A 17,385-nucleotide genomic window follows, 5' to 3' on the forward strand; every position below is an offset into this window, starting at 1 on the left:
TGCATCAATCGAAAGTGGAGCATGTTCCCTTTAAGATGACACCACGATTGCAAAAACTGGAAAAATATTTGATTTTTGAGATTGGGCATATACGGAGCCTTCTTTGAGCGGTGCTGACAACGGGTAATGGAGAAAATGGCAGATTTACGCAATAAGTCAAGCAGTTGCACACAAACATTTTCCTCCTTTTGCGGTTATTTGGGAAAGTAAAGCACATAGAGATATGAGGGGTGCATCAATCGAAAGAGAAGCGGATTCCCCTTCAGATGACACCACAACAATTGCAAGATCTGGCTAATTTTTGATTTTTCAGAATCGCATGTACGAAGCCTTTTTTGAGCGGAGCTGACCTCGGGTAATGGAGAAAATGGCAGATTGACGCAAAAAAGTCAAGCAGTTGCACACAAACGTTCGCCTTGTTTTGCGGTTATTTCCGAATGTAAAGCACATAGAGATATGAGACGTGCGTCAATCGAAAGAGGAGCATGTTCCCTTCCAGATGACACCACGATTGCAAAAACTGGAAAAATTTTTGATTTTTGAGATTGGCATATACGGAGCCTTCTTTGAGCGGTGCTGACCTCGGAAAATGGAGAAAATGGCAGATTTACGCAATAAGTCAAGCAGTTGCACACAAACATTTTCCTCCTTTTGCGGTTATTTGGAAAAGTAAAGCACATAAAGATATGAGAGGTGCATCAATCGAAAGAGGAGCATGTTCCCTTTCAGATGACACCACGATTGCAAGATCTGGCCAATTTTCGATTTTTCAGAATCGCATGTACGAAGCCTTTTTTGAGCGGAGCTGACCTCGGGTAATGGAGAAAATGGCAGATTGACGCAAAAAAGTCAAGCAGTTGCACACAAACCTTTTCCTCCTTTTGCGGTTATTTTCGAAAGTAAAGCACAGAAAGATATGAGGGGTGCATCAATCGAAAGTGGAGCACGTTCCCTTTCAGATGACACCACGATTGCAAGATCTGGCCAATTTTAGATTTTTCAGAATCGCATGTACGAAGCCTTTTTTGAGCGGAGCTGACCTCGGGTAATGGAAAAAATGGCAGATTTACGCAAAAAACTCAAGTAGTTGCACACAAACATTCGCCTCCTTTTGCGGTTATTTCCGAAAGTAAAGCACATAGAGATATGAGAGGTGCATCAATCGAAAGTGGAGCATGTTCCCTTTAAGATGACACCACGATTGCAAAAACTGGAAAAATTTTTGATTTTTGAGATTGGCATATACGGAGCCTTCTTTGAGCGGTGCTGACCTCGGGTAATGGAGAAAATGGCAGATTTACGCAACAAAGTCAAGCAGTTGCACACAAACATTTTCCTCCTTTTGCGGTTATTTTGGAAAGTAAAGCACATAGAGATATGAGAGGTGCATCAATCGAAAGTGGAGCGTGTTCCCTTTCAGATGACACCACGATTGCAAGATCTGGCCAATTTTCGATTTTTCAGAATCGCATGTACGAAGCCTTTTTTGAGCGGAGCTGACCTCGGGTAATGGAGAAAATGGCAGATTGACGCAAAAAAGTCAAGCAGTTGCACACAAACGTTCGCCTCCTTTTCCGGTTATTTCCGAAAGTGAAGCACATAGAGATATGAGAAGTGCATCAATCAAAAGAGGAGCATGTTCCCTTCCAGATGACACCACGATTGCAAGATCAGGCCAATTTTCGATTTTTCAGAATCCCATGTACGAAGCCTTTTTTGAGCATAGCTAACCTCGGGTAGTGGAGAAAATAGAAGATTTACGCAATAAGTCAAGCAGTTGCGAACAAACATTTTCCTCCTTTTGCGGTTATTTGGGAAAGTAAAGCACATAGAGATATGAGGGGTGCATCAATCGAAAGTGGAGCGTGTTCCCTTTCAGATGACACCACGATTGCAAGATCTGGCCAATTTTTGATTTTTCAGAATCGCATGTACGAAGCCTTTTTTGAGCGGAGCTCACCTCGGGTAATGGAGAAAATGGCAGATTGACGCAAAAAAGTCAAGCAGTTGCACACAAACGTTCGCCTCGTTTTGCGGTTATTTCCGAAAGTAAAGCACATAGAGATATGAGAGGTGCATCAATCGAAAGTGGAGCATGTTCCCTTTAAGATGACACCACGATTGCAAAAACTGGAAAAATTTTTGATTTTTGAGATTGGCATATACGGAGCCTTCTTTGAGCGGTGCTGACCTCGGAAAATGGAGAAAATGGCAGATTTACGCAATAAGTCAAGCAGTTGCACACAAACATTTTCCTCCTTTTGCGGTTATTTGGAAAAGTAAAGCACATAAAGATATGAGAGGTGCATCAATCGAAAGAGGAGCATGTTCCCTTTCAGATGACACCACGATTGCAAGATCTGGCCAATTTTCGATTTTTCAGAATCGCATGTACGAAGCCTTTTTTGAGCGGAGCTGACCTCGGGTAATGGAGAAAATGGCAGATTGACGCAAAAAAGTCAAGCAGTTACACACAAACGTTCGCCTCCTTTGCAGGTTATTTCCGAAAGTAAAGCACATAGAGATATGACGGGTGCATCAATCAAAAGAGGAGCATGTTCCCTTCCAGATGACACCACGATTGCAAGATCTGGCCAATTTTCGATTTTTCAGAATCGCATGTACGAAGCCTTTTTTGAGCATAGCTAACCTCGGGTAATGGAGAAAATAGCAGATTGACGCAAAAAAGTCAAGCAGTTGCACACAAGCGTTCGCCTCCTTTTGCGGTTATTTCCGAAAGTAAAGCACATAGAGATATGAGAGGTGCATCAATCGAAAGTGGAGCATGTTCCCTTTAAGATGACACCACGATTGCAAAAACTGGAAAAATATTTGATTTTTGAGATTGGCATATACGGAGCCTTCTTTGAGCGGTGCTGACCTCGGGTAATGGAGAAAATGGCAGATTTACGCAATAAGTCATGCAGTTGCACACAAACATTTTCCTCCTTTTGCGGTTATTTGGGAAAGTAAAGCACATAGAGATATGAGGGGTGCATCAATCGAAAGAGAAGCGTGTTCGCTTTCAGATGACACCACAATTGCAAGATCTGGCTAATTTTTGATTTTTCAGAATCGCATGTACGAAGCCTTTTTTGAGCGGAGCTGACCTCGGGTAATGGAGAAAATGGCAGATTGACGCAAAAAAGTCAAGCAGTTGCACACAAACGTTCGCCTTGTTTTGCGGTTATTTCCGAATGTAAAGCACATAGAGATATGAGACGTGCGTCAATCGAAAGAGGAGCATGTTCCCTTCCAGATGACACCACGATTGCAAAAACTGGAAAAATTTTTGATTTTTCAGATTGGCATATACGGAGCCTTCTTTGAGCGGTGCTGACCTCGGGTAATGGAGAAAATGGCAGATTGACGCATAAAAGTCAAGCAGTTGCACACAAACGTTCGCCTCCTTTTGAGGTTATTTTGGAAAATAAAGCACATAAAGATATGAAAGGTGCATCAATCGAAAGTGGAGCATGTTCCCTTTCAGATGACACCACGATTCCAAGATCTGGCCAATTTTCGATTTTTCAGAATCGCATGTACGAAGCCTTTTTTTTAGCGGAGCTGACCTCGGGTAATGGAGAAAATGGCAGATTGACGCAAAAAAGTCAAGCAGTTGCACACAAACGTTCGCCTCCTTTGCCGGTTATTTCCGAAAGTAAGGCACATAGAGATATGAGAGGTGCATCAATCAAAAGAGGAGCATGTTCCCTTCCAGATGACACCACGATTGCAAGATCTGGCCAATTTTCGATTTTTCAGAATCGCATGTACGAAGCCTTTTTTGAGCATAGCTAACCTCGGGTAATGGAGAAAATAGAAGATTTACGCAATAAGTCAAGCAGTTGCGAACAAACCTTTTCCTCTTTTTGCAGTTATTTTGGAAAGTAAAGCACATAGAGATATGAGGGGTGCATCAATCGAAAGTGGAGCGTGTTCCCTTTCAGATGACACCACGATTGCAAAAACTGGAAAAATTTTTGATTTTTGAGATTGGCATATACGGAGCCTTCTTTGAGCGGTGCTGACCTCGGAAAATGGAGAAAATGGCAGATTTACGCAATAAGTCAAGCAGTTGCACACAAACATTTTCCTCCTTTTGCGGTTATTTGGAAAAGTAAAGCACATAAAGATATGAGAGGTGCATCAATCGAAAGAGGAGCATGTTCCCTTTCAGATGACACCACGATTGCAAGATCTGGCCAATTTTCGATTTTTCAGAATCGCATGTACGAAGCCTTTTTTGAGCGGAGCTGACCTCGGGTAATGGAGAAAATGGCAGATTGACGCAAAAAAGTCAAGCAGTTACACACAAACGTTCGCCTCCTTTGCAGGTTATTTCCGAAAGTAAAGCACATAGAGATATGACGGGTGCATCAATCAAAAGAGGAGCATGTTCCCTTCCAGATGACACCACGATTGCAAGATCTGGCCAATTTTCGATTTTTCAGAATCGCATGTACGAAGCCTTTTTTGAGCATAGCTAACCTCGGGTAATGGAGAAAATAGCAGATTGACGCAAAAAAGTCAAGCAGTTGCACACAAGCGTTCGCCTCCTTTTGCGGTTATTTCCGAAAGTAAAGCACATAGAGATATGAGAGGTGCATCAATCGAAAGTGGAGCATGTTCCCTTTAAGATGACACCACGATTGCAAAAACTGGAAAAATATTTGATTTTTGAGATTGGCATATACGGAGCCTTCTTTGAGCGGTGCTGACCTCGGGTAATGGAGAAAATGGCAGATTTACGCAATAAGTCATGCAGTTGCACACAAACATTTTCCTCCTTTTGCGGTTATTTGGGAAAGTAAAGCACATAGAGATATGAGGGGTGCATCAATCGAAAGAGAAGCGTGTTCGCTTTCAGATGACACCACAATTGCAAGATCTGGCTAATTTTTGATTTTTCAGAATCGCATGTACGAAGCCTTTTTTGAGCGGAGCTGACCTCGGGTAATGGAGAAAATGGCAGATTGACGCAAAAAAGTCAAGCAGTTGCACACAAACGTTCGCCTGGTTTTCCGGTTAATTCCGAATCTAAAGCACATAGAGATATGAGACGTGCGTCAATCGAAAGAGGAGCATGTTCCCTTCCAGATGACACCACGATTGCAAAAACTGGAAAAATTTTTGATTTTTGAGATTGGCATATACGGAGCCTTCTTTGAGCGGTGCTGACCTCGGAAAATGGAGAAAATGGCAGATTTACGCAATAAGTCAAGCAGTTGCACACAAACATTTTCCTCCTTTTGCGGTTATTTGGAAAAGTAAAGCACATAAAGATATGAGAGGTGCATCAATCGAAAGAGGAGCATGTTCCCTTTCAGATGACACCACGATTGCAAGATCTGGCCAATTTTCGATTTTTCAGAATCGCATGTACGAAGCCTTTTTTGAGCGGAGCTGACCTCGGGTAATGGAGAAAATGGCAGATTGACGCAAAAAAGTCAAGCAGTTGCACACAAACGTTCGCCTCCTTTGCCGGTTATTTCCGAAAGTAAGGCACATAGAGATATGAGAGGTGCATCAATCAAAAGAGGAGCATGTTCCCTTCCAGATGACACCACGATTGCAAGATCTGGCCAATTTTCGATTTTTCAGAATCGCATGTACGAAGCCTTTTTTGAGCATAGCTAACCTCGGGTAATGGAGAAAATAGAAGATTTACGCAATAAGTCAAGCAGTTGCGAACAAACCTTTTCCTCTTTTTGCAGTTATTTTGGAAAGTAAAGCACATAGAGATATGAGGGGTGCATCAATCGAAAGTGGAGCGTGTTCCCTTTCAGATGACACCCACGATTGCAAGATCTGGCCAATTTTCGATTTTTCAGAATCGCATGTACGAAGCCTTCTTTGAGCGGAGCTGACCTCGGGTAATGGAGAAAATGGCAGATTGACGCAAAAAAGTCAAGCAGTTGCACACAAACGTTCGCCTCCTTTTGCGGTTATTTCCGAAAGTAAAGCACATGGAGATATGAAAGGTGCATCAATCGAAAGAGGAGCATGTTCCCTTCCAGATGACACCACGATTGGAACAACTGGAAAAATTTTTGATTTTTCAGATTGGCATATACGGAGCCTTCTTTGAGCGGTGCTGACCTCGGGTAATGGAGAAAATGGCAGATTTACGCAATAAGTCAAGCAGTTGCACACAAACGTTCGCCTCCTTTTGAGGTTATTTCCGAAAGTAAAGCACATAGAGATATGAGAGGTGCATCAATCAAAAGAGGAGCATGTTCCCTTCCAGATGACACCACGATTGCAAGATCTGGCCAATTTTCGATTTTTCAGAATCGCATGTACGAAGCCTTTTTTGAGCATAGCTAACCTCGGGTAATGGAGAAAATAGAAGATTTACGCAATAAGTCAAGCAGTTTCGAACAAACCTTTTCCTCCTTTTGCAGTTATTTTGGAAAGTAAAGCACATAGAGATATGAGGGGTGCATCAATCGAAAGTGGAGCGTGTTCCCTTTCAGATGACACCACGATTGCAAGATCTGGCCAATTTTCGATTTTTCAGAATCGCATGTACGAAGCCTTCTTTGAGCGGAGCTGACCTCGGGTAATGGAGAAAATGGCAGATTGACGCAATAAGTCAAGCAGTTGCACACAAACGTTTTCCTCCTTTTGCGGTTATTTCCGAAAGTAAAGCACATAGAGATATGAGGGGTGCATCAATCGAAAGAGAAGCGTGTTCCCTTTCAGATGACACCACAATTGGAACAACTGGAAAAATTTTTGATTTTTCAGATTGGCATATACGGAGCCTTCTTTGAGCGGTGCTGACCTCGGGTAATGGAGAAAATGGCAGATTTACGCAATAAGTCAAGCAGTTGCACACAAACGTTCGCCTCCTTTTGAGGTTATTTCCGAAAGTAAAGCACATAGAGATATGAGAGGTGCATCAATCGAAAGTGGAGCATGTTCCCTTTAAGATGACACCACGATTGCAAAAACTGGAAAAATATTTGATTTTTGAGATTGGCATATACGGAGCCTTCTTTGAGCGGTGCTGACCTCGGGTAATGGAGAAAATGGCAGATTTACGCAATAAGTCATGCAGTTGCACACAAACATTTTCCTCCTTTTGCGGTTATTTGGGAAAGTAAAGCACATAGAGATATGAGGGGTGCATCAATCGAAAGGGAAGCGTGTTCGCTTTCAGATGACACCACAATTGCAAGATCTGGCTAATTTTTGATTTTTCAGAATCGCATGTACGAAGCCTTTTTTGAGCGGAGCTGACCTCGGGTAATGGAGAAAATGGCAGATTGACGCAAAAAAGTCAAGCAGTTGCACACAAACGTTCGCCTCCTTTGCCGGTTATTTCCGAAAGTAAGGCACATAGAGATATGAGAGGTGCATCAATCAAAAGAGGAGCATGTTCCCTTCCAGATGACACCACGATTGCAAGATCTGGCCAATTTTCGATTTTTCAGAATCGCATGTACGAAGCCTTTTTTGAGCATAGCTAACCTCGGGTAATGGAGAAAATAGATGATTTAAGCAATAAGTCAAGCAGTTTCGAACAAACATTTTCCTCCTTTTGCAGTTATTTTGGAAAGTAAAGCACATAGAGATATGAGGGGTGCATCAATCGAAAGTGGAGCGTGTTCCCTTTCAGATGACACCACGATTGCAAGATCTGGCCAATTTTCGATTTTTCAGAATCGCATGTACGAAGCCTTCTTTGAGCGGAGCTGACCTCGGGTAATGGAGAAAATGGCAGATTGACGCAATAAGTCAAGCAGTTGCACACAAACGTTTTCCTCCTTTTGCGGTTATTTGGGAAAGTAAAGCACATAGAGATATGAGGGGTGCATCAATCGAAAGAGAAGCGTGTTCCCTTTCAGATGACACCACAATTGCAAGATCTGGCCAATTTTTGATTTTTCAGAATCGCATGTACGAAGCCTTTTTTGAGCGGAGCTGACCTCGGGTAATGGAGAAAATGGCAGATTGACGCAAAAAAGTCAAGCAGTTGCACACAAACGTTCGCCTCGTTTTGCGGTTATTTCCGAAAGTAAAGCACATAGAGATATGAGGGGTGCATCAATCGAAAGTGGAGTATGTTCCCTTCCAGATGACACATCGATTGCAAGATCTGGCCAATTTTCGATTTTTCAGAATCGCATGTACGAAGCCTTTTTTGAGCGGAGCTGAACTCTAGTAATGGAGAAAATGGCAGATTTACGCAATAAGTCAAGCAGTTGCACACAAACATTTTCCTCCTTTTCCGGTTATTTCCGAAAGTAAAGCACATAGAGATATGAGACGTGCGTCAATCGAAAGAGGAGCATGTTCCCTTCCAGATGACACCACAATTGCAAGATCTGGCCAATTTTCGATTTTTCAGAATCGCATGTACGAAGCCTTTTTTGAGCATAGCTAACCTCGGGTAATGGAGAAAATAGCAGATTGACGCAAAAAAGTCAAGCAGTTGCACACAAGCGTTCGCCTCCTTTTGCGGTTATTTCCGAAAGTAAAGCACATAGAGATATGAGAGGTGCATCAATCGAAAGTGGAGCATGTTCCCTTTAAGATGACACCACGATTGCAAAAACTGGAAAAATTTTTGATTTTTGAGATTGGCATATACGGAGCCTTCTTTGAGCGGTGCTGACCTCGGGTAATGGAGAAAATGGCAGATTTACGCAATAAGTCAAGCAGTTGCACACAAACATTTTCCTCCTTTTGCGGTTATTTGGAAAAGTAAAGCACATAAAGATATGAGAGGTGCATCAATCGAAAGTGGAGCATGTTCCCTTTCAGATGACACCACGATTGCAAGATCTGGCCAATTTTCGATTTTTCAGAATCGCATGTACGAAGCCTTCTTTGAGCGGAGCTGACCTCGGGTAATGGAGAAAATGGCAGATTGACGCAAAAAAGTCAAGCAGTTGCACACAAACGTTCGCCTCCTTTTGCGGTTATTTCCGAAAGTAAAGCACATAGAGACATGAGAGGTGCATCAATCAAAAGAGGAGCATGTTCCCTTCCAGATGACAACACGATTGCAAGATCTGGCCAATTTTCGATTTTTCAGAATCGCATGTACGACGCCTTTTTTGAGCGGAGCTGACCTCGGGTAATGGAAAAAATGGCAGATTTACGCAAAAAACTCAAGTAGTTGCACACAAACATTTGCCTGCTTTTGCAGTTAATTCCAAATGTAAAGCACATAGAGATATGAGGGGTGCATCAATCGAAAGTGGAGCATGTTCCCTTCCAGATGACACCACGATTGCAAGAACTGGAAAAATTTTTGATTTTTTAGATTGGCATATACGGAGCCTTCTTTGAGCGGAGCTGAACTCTAGTAATGGAGAAAATGGCAGATTTACGCAATAAGTCAAGCAGTTGCACACAAACCTTTTCCTCCTTTTGCGGTTATTTGGGAAAGTAAAGCACATAGAGAAATGAGGGGTGCATCAATCGAAAGAGAATCGTGTTCCCTTTCAGATGACACCACGATTGCAAGATCTGGCCAATTTTTGATTTTTCACAATCGCATGTACGAAGCCTTTTTTAAGCGGAGCTGACCTCGGGTAATGGAGAAAATGGCAGATTTCCGCAAAAAAGTCAAGCAGTTGCACACAAACCTTTTCCTCCTTTTGCGGTTATTTGGGAAAGTAAAGCACATAGAGATATGAGGGGTGCATCAATTGAAAGAGAAGCGTGTTCCCTTTCAGATGACACCACGATTCCCAGATCTGGCCAATTTTCGATTTTTCAGAATCGCATGTACGAAGCCTTTTTTGAGCATAGCTAACCTCGGGTAATGGAGAAAATGGCAGATTGACGCAAAAAAGTCAAGCAGTTGCACACAAACGTTCGCCTCCTTTTGCTGTTATTTCCGAAAGTAAAGCACATAGAGATATGAGAGGTGCATCAATCGAAAGAGGAGCATGTTCCCTTCCAGATGACACCACGATTGCAAGAACTGGAAAAAAATTTTGATTTTTGAGATTGGCATATACGGAGCCTTCTTTGAGCGGTGCTGACCTCGGGTAATGGAAAAAATGGCAGATTTACGCAATAAGTCAAGCAGTTGCACACAAACCTTTTCCTCCTTTTGCGGTTATTTTTGAAAGTAAAGCACATAGAGATATGAGGGGTGCATCAATCGAAAGTGGAGCATGCTCGCTTTCAGATGACAACACGATTACAAGATCTGGCCATTTTTCGATATTTCAGAATCGCATGTACGAAGCCTTTTTTGAGCATACCTAACCTCGGGTAATGGAGAAAATACCAGATTTACGCAATAAGTCAAGCAGTTGTACACAAACATTCGCCTCCTTTTGCGGTTATTTCCGAAAGTAAAGCACATAGAGATATGAGAGGTGCATCAATCGAAAGTGGAGCGTGTTCCCTTTCAGATGACACCACGATTGCAAGATCTGGCCAATTTTAGATTTTTCAGAATCGCATGTACGAAGCCTTCTTTGAGAGTAGCTGACCTCGGGTAATGGAGAAAATGGCAGATTTACGCAAAAAAGTCAAGCAGTTGCACACAAACTTTTTCCTCCTTTTGCGGTTATTTTCGAAAGTAAAGCACATAGAGATATGAAAGGTGTATCAATCGAAAGAGGAGCATGTTCCCTTCCAGATGACACCACGATTGCAAAAACTGGAAAAATTTTTGATTTTCAGATTGGCATATACGGAGCCTTCTTTGAGCGGTGCTGACCTCGGGTAATGGAGAAAATGGCAGATTTACGCAATAAGTCAAGCAGTTGCACACAAACGTTCGCCTCCTTTTGAGGTTATTTCCGAAAGTAAAGCACATAGAGATATGAGAGGTGCATCAATCAAAAGTGGAGCATGTTCCTTTCCAGATGACACCACGATTCCAAGATCTGGCCAATTTTCGATTTTTCAGAATCGCATGTACGAAGCCTTCTTTTAGCGAAGCTGACCTCGGGTAATGGAGAAAATGGCAGATTGACGCAAAAAAGTCAAGCAGTTGCACACAAACGTTCGCCTCCTTTTGCTGTTATTTCCGAAAGTAAAGCACATAGAGATATGAGAGGTGCATCAATCGAAAGAGGAGCATGTTCCCTTTCAGATGACACCACGATTGCAAGAACTGGAAAAAATTTTGATTTTTGAGATTGGCATATACGGAGCCTTCATTGAGCGGTGCTGACCTCGGGTAATGGAGAAAATGGCAGATTTACGCAATAAGTCAAGCAGTTGCACACAAACCTTTTCCTCCTTTTGCGGTTATTTTTGAAAGTAAAGCACATAGAGATATGAGGAGTGCATCAATCGAAAGTGGAGCATGCTCCCTTTCAGATGACACCACGATTGCAAGATCTGGCCATTTTTCGATATTTCAGAATCGCATGTACGAAGCCTTTTTTGAGCATACCTAACCTCGGGTAATGGAGAAAATACCAGATTTACGCAATAAGTCAAGCAGTTGTACACAAACATTCGCCTCCTTTTGCGGTTATTTCCGAAAGTAATGCACATAGAGATATGAGAGGTGCATCAATCGAAAGTGGAGCGTGTTCCCTTTCAGATGACACCACGATTCCAAGATCTGGCCAATTTTCGATTTTTCAGAATCGCATGTACGAAGCCTTCTTTGAGTGGAGCTGACCTCGGGTAATGGAGAAAATGGCAGATTGACACAAAAAAGTCAAGCAGTTGCACACAAACGTTCGCCTCCTTTTGCGGTTATTTCCGAAAGTAAAGAACATGGAGATATGAAAGGTGCATCAATCGAAAGAGGAGCATGTTCCCTTCCAGATGACACCACGATTGGAACAACTGGAAAAATTTTTGATTTTTCAGATTGGCATATACGGAGCCTTCTTTGAGCGGTGCTGACCTCGGGTAATGGAGAAAATGGCAGATTTACGCAATAAGTCAAGCAGTTGCACACAAACGTTCGCCTCCTTTTGCTGTTATTTCCGAAAGTAAAGCACATAGAGATATGAGAGGTGCATCAATCAAAAGAGGAGCATGTTCCTTTCCAGATGACACCACGATTGCAAGATCTGGCCAATTTTCGATTTTTCAGAATCGCATGTACGAAGCCTTTTTTGAGCATAGCTAACCTCGGGTAATGGAGAAAATAGAAGATTTACGCAAAAAAGTCAAGCAGTTGCGAACAAACCTTTTCCTCCTTTTGCAGTTATTTTGGAAAGTAGAGCACATAGAGATATGAGGGGTGCATCAATCGAAAGTGGAGCGTGTTCCCTTTCAGATGACACCACGATTCCAAGATCTGGCCAATTTTCGATTTTTCAGAATCGCATGTACGAAGCCTTCTTTGAGCGGAGCTGACCTCGGGTAATGGAGAAAATGGCAGATTGACGCAAAAAAGTCAAGCAGTTGCACACAAACGTTCGCCTCCTTTTGCGGTTATTTCCGAATGTAAAGCACATAGAGATATGAGAGGTGCATCAATCGAAAGAGGAGCATGTTCCCTTTCAGATGACACCACGTATGCAAGAACTGGAAAAAATTTTGATTTTTCAGATTGGCATATACGGAGCCTTCTTTGAGCGGTGCTGACCTCGGGTAATGGAGAAAATGGCAGATTGACGCAATAAGTCAAGCAGTTGCACACAAACGTTTGCCTCCTTTTGAGGTTATTTCCGAAAGTAAAGCACATAGAGATATGAGAGGTGCATCAATCAAAAGAGGAGCATGTTCCTTTCCAGATGACACCACGATTGCAAGATCTGGCCAATTTTCGATTTTTCAGAATCGCATGTACGAAGCCTTTTTTGAGCATAGCTAACCTCGGGTAATGGAGAAAATAGAAGATTTACGCAATAAGTCAAGCAGTTGCGAACAAACCTTTTCCTCCTTTTGCAGTTATTTTGGAAAGTAGAGCACATAGAGATATGAGAGGTGCATCAATCGAAAGTGGGGCATGTTCTCTTTCAGATGACACCACGATTGCAAGATCTGGCCAATTTTCGATTTTTCAGAATTGCATGTACTAAGCCTTCTTTGAGCGGAGCTGACCTCCGGTAATGGAGAAAATGGCAGATTGACGCAAAAAAGTCAAGCAGTTGCACACAAACGTTTGCCTCCTTTTGCGGTTATTTCCGAAAATAAAGCACATAGAGATATGAGAGGTGCATCAATCGAAAGTGGAGCATGTGCCCTTCCAGATGACACCACGATTGCAAGATCTGGCCAATTTTCGATTTTTCAGAATAGCATGTACGAAGCCTTTTTTGAGCGGAGCTGACCTCGGGTAATGGAGAAAATGGCAGATTGACGCAAAAAAGTCAACCACTTGCACACAAACGTTCGCCTACTTTTGCGGTTAATCCCAAATGTAAAGCACATAGAGATATGAGAGGTGAATCAATCGAAAGTGGAGCATGTTCCCTTTTAGATGACACCACGATTCCAAGATCTGGCCAATTTTCGATTTTTCAGAATCGCATGTACGAAGCCTTCTTTGAGCGGAGCTGACCTCGGGTAATGGAGAAAATGGCAGATTGACGCAAAAAAGTCAAGCAGTTGCACACAAACGTTCGCCTCCTTTTGCTATTATTTCCGAAAGTAAAGCACATAGAGATATGAAAGGTGCATCAATCGAAAGAGGAGCATGTTCCCTTCCAGATGACACCACGATTGCAAGAACTGGAAAAAAGTTTGATTTTTGAGATTGGAATATACGGAGCCTTCTTTGAGCAGTGCTGACCTCGGGTAATGGAGAAAATGGCAGATTTACGCAATAAATCAAGCAGTTGCACACAAACATTTTCCTCCTTTTGCAGTTATTTGGGAAAGTAAAGCACATAGAGAAATGAGGGGTGCATCAATCGAAAGAGAATCGTGTTCCCTTTCAGATGACACCACGATTGTAAGATCTGGCCAATTTTTGATTTTTCAGAATCGCATGTACGAAGCCTTTTTTGAGCGGAGCTGACCTCGGGTAATGGAGAAAATGGCAGATTTCCACAAAAAAGTCAAGCAGTTGCACACAAACATTTTCCTCCTTTTGCGGTTATTTTGGAAAGTAAAGCACATAGAGATATGAGAGGTACATCAATCGAAAGTGGAGCATGTTCCCTTTCAGATGACACCACGATTGCAAGATCTGGCCATTTTTCGATTTTTCAGAATCGCATGTACGAAGCCTTTTTTGAGCATAGCTAACCTCGGGTAATGGAGAAAATGGCAGATTTACGCAATAAGTCAAGCAGTTGTACACAAACATTCGCCTCCTTTTGCTGTTAATTCCGAAAGTAAAGCACATAGAGATATGAGAGGTGCATCAATCGAAAGTGGAGCATGTTCCCTTTCAGATGACACCACGATTGCAAGATCTGGCCAATTTTTGATTTTTCAGAATCGCATGTACGAAGCCTTTCTTGAGCATAGCTGACCTCGGGTAATGGAGAAAATGGCAGATTTACGCAAAAAAGTCAAGCAGTTGCACACAAACGTTTGCCTCCTTTTGAGGTTATTTCCGAAAGTAAAGCACATAGAGATATGAGAGGTGCATCAATCGAAAGTGGAGCATGTTCCCTTTCAGATGACACCACGATTGTCAAGCACTTGCACACAAACGTTCGCCTCCTTTTGCGCTTATTTCCGAAAGTAAAGCACATAGAGATATGAGAGGTGCATCAATCGAAAGTGGAGCATGTTCTCTTTCAGATGACACCACGATTGCAAGATCTGGCCAATTTTTGATTTTTCAGAATTGCATGTACTAAGCCTTCTTTGAGCGGAGCTGACCTCCGGTAATGGAGAAAATGGCAGATTGACGCAAAAAAGTCAAGCAGTTGCACACAAACGTTTGCCTCCTTTTGCGGTTATTTCCGAAAATAAAGCACATAGAGATATGAGAGGTGCATCAATCGAAAGTGGAGCATGTGCCCTTCCAGATGACACCACGATTGCAAGATCTGGCAAATTTTCGATTTTTCAGAATCGCATGTACGAAGCCTTTTTTGAGCGGAGCTGACCTCGGGTAATGGAGAAAATGGCAGATTGACGCAAAAAAGTCAACCACTTGCACACAAACGTTCGCCTGCTTTTGCGGTTAATCCCGAATGTAAAGCACATAGAGATATGAGAGGTGAATCAATCGAAAGTGGAGCATGTTCCCTTTTAGATGACACCACGATTCCAAGATCTGGCCAATTTTCGATTTTTCAGAATCGCATGTACGAAGCCTTCTTTGAGCGGAGCTGACCTCGGGTAATGGAGAAAATGGCAGATTGACGCAAAAAAGTCAAGCAGTTGCACACAAACGTTCGCCTCCTTTTGCTATTATTTCCGAAAGTAAAGCACATAGAGATATGAAAGGTGCATCAATCGAAAGAGGAGCATGTTCCCTTCCAGATGACACCACGATTGCAAGAACTGGAAAAAAGTTTGATTTTTGAGATTGGAATATACGGAGCCTTCTTTGAGCAGTGCTGACCTCGGGTAATGGAGAAAATAGCAGATTTACGCAATAAGTCAAGCAGTTGCACACAAACCTTTTCCTCCTTTTGCGGTTATTTTGGAAAGTAAAGCACATAGAGATATGAGGGGTGAATCAATCGAAAGAGAAGCGTGTTCCCTTTCAGATGACACCACGATTGCAAGATCTGGCCAATTTTTGATTTTTCAGAATCGCATGTAGGAAGCCTTTTTTGAGCGGAGCTGACCTCGGGTAATGGAGAAAATGGCAGATTTCCGCAAAAAAGTCAAGCAGTTGCAGACAAACATTTTCCTCCTTTTGCGGTTATTTGGGAAAGTAAAGCACATAGAAATATGAGGGGTGCATCAATCGAAAGAGGAGCATGTTCCCTTTCAGATGACACCACGATTGCAAGATCTGGCCATTTTTCGATTTTTCAGAATCGCATGTACGAAGCCTTTTTTGAGCATAGCTAACCTCGGGTAATGGAGAAAATGGCAGATTTACGCAATAAGTCAAGCAGTTGTACACAAACATTCGCCTCCTTTTGCTGTTAATTCCGAAAGTAAAGCACATAGAGATATGAGAGGTGCATCAATCGAAAGAGGAGCATGTTCCCTTTCAGATGACACCACGATTGCAAGATCTGGCCAATTTTTGATTTTTCAGAATCGCATGTACGAAGCCTTTCTTGAGCATAGCTGACCTCGGGTAATGGAGAAAATGGCAGATTTACGCAAAAAAGTCAAGCAGTTGCACACAAACGTTCGCCTCCTTTTGGGGTTATTTCCGAAAGTAAAGCACATAGAGATATGAGAGGTGCATCAATCGAAAGTGGAGCATGTTCCCTTTCAGATGACACCACGATTGCAAGATCTGGCCATTTTTCGATATTTCAGAATCGCATGTACGAAGCCTTTTTTGAGCATAGCTAACCTCGGGTAATGGAGAAAATACCAGATTTACGCAATAAGTCAAGCAGTTGTACACAAACATTCGCCTCCTTTTGCGGTTATTTCCGAAAGTAAAGCACATAGAGATATGAGAGGTGCATCAATCGAAAGAGCAGCATGTTCCCTTCCAGATGACACCACGATTGCAAAAACTGGAAAATTTTTGATTTTTCAGATTGGCATATACGGAGCCTTCTTTGAGCGGTGCTGACCTCGTGTAATGGAGAAAATGGCAGATTTACGCAATAAGTCAAGCAGTTGCACACAAACGTTCGCCTCCTTTTGCGGTTATTTTGGAAAGTAAAGCACATAGAGATATGAGAGGTGCATCAATCGAAACTGGGGCATGTTCTCTTTCAGATGACACCACGATTGCAAGATCTGGCCAATTTTCGATTTTTCAGAATCGCATGTACGAAGCCTTTTTTGAGAGGAGCTGACCTCGGGTAATGGAGAAAATGGCAGATTTCCGCAAAAAAGTCAAGCAGTTGCACACAAACATTTTCCTCCTTTTGCGGTTATTTTGAAAAGTAAAGCACATAGAGATATGAGGGGTGCATCAATCGAAAGAGAAGCGTGTTCCCTTTCAGATGACACCACGATTCGAAGATCTGGCCAATTTTCGATTTTTCAGAATCGCATGTACGAAGCCTTCTTTGAGCGGAGCTGACCTCGGGTAATGGAGAAAATGGCAGATTGACGCAAAAAAGTCAAGCAGTTGCACACAAACGTTCGCCTCCTTTTGCTGTTATTTCCGAAAGTAAAGCACATAGAGATATGAGAGGTGCATCAATCGAAAGAGGAGCATGTTCCCTTCCAGATGACACCACGATTGCAAGAACTGGAAAAAATTTTGATTTTTGAGATTGGCATATACGGAGCCTTCTTTGAGCGGTGCTGACCTCGGGCAATGGAGAAAATGGCAGATTGACGCAATAAGTCAAGCAGTTGCACACAAACCTTTTCCTCCTTTTGCGGTTATTTTTGAAAGTAAAGCACATAGAGATATGAGGGGTGCATCAATCGAAAGTG

The sequence above is a fragment of the Acanthaster planci genome, linkage group LG18 (assembly GCF_054643075.1).
Source record: "Acanthaster planci isolate LZ-2023a linkage group LG18, COTS_SCS, whole genome shotgun sequence".
Taxonomy (NCBI): Eukaryota; Metazoa; Echinodermata; class Asteroidea; order Valvatida; family Acanthasteridae; genus Acanthaster; species Acanthaster planci.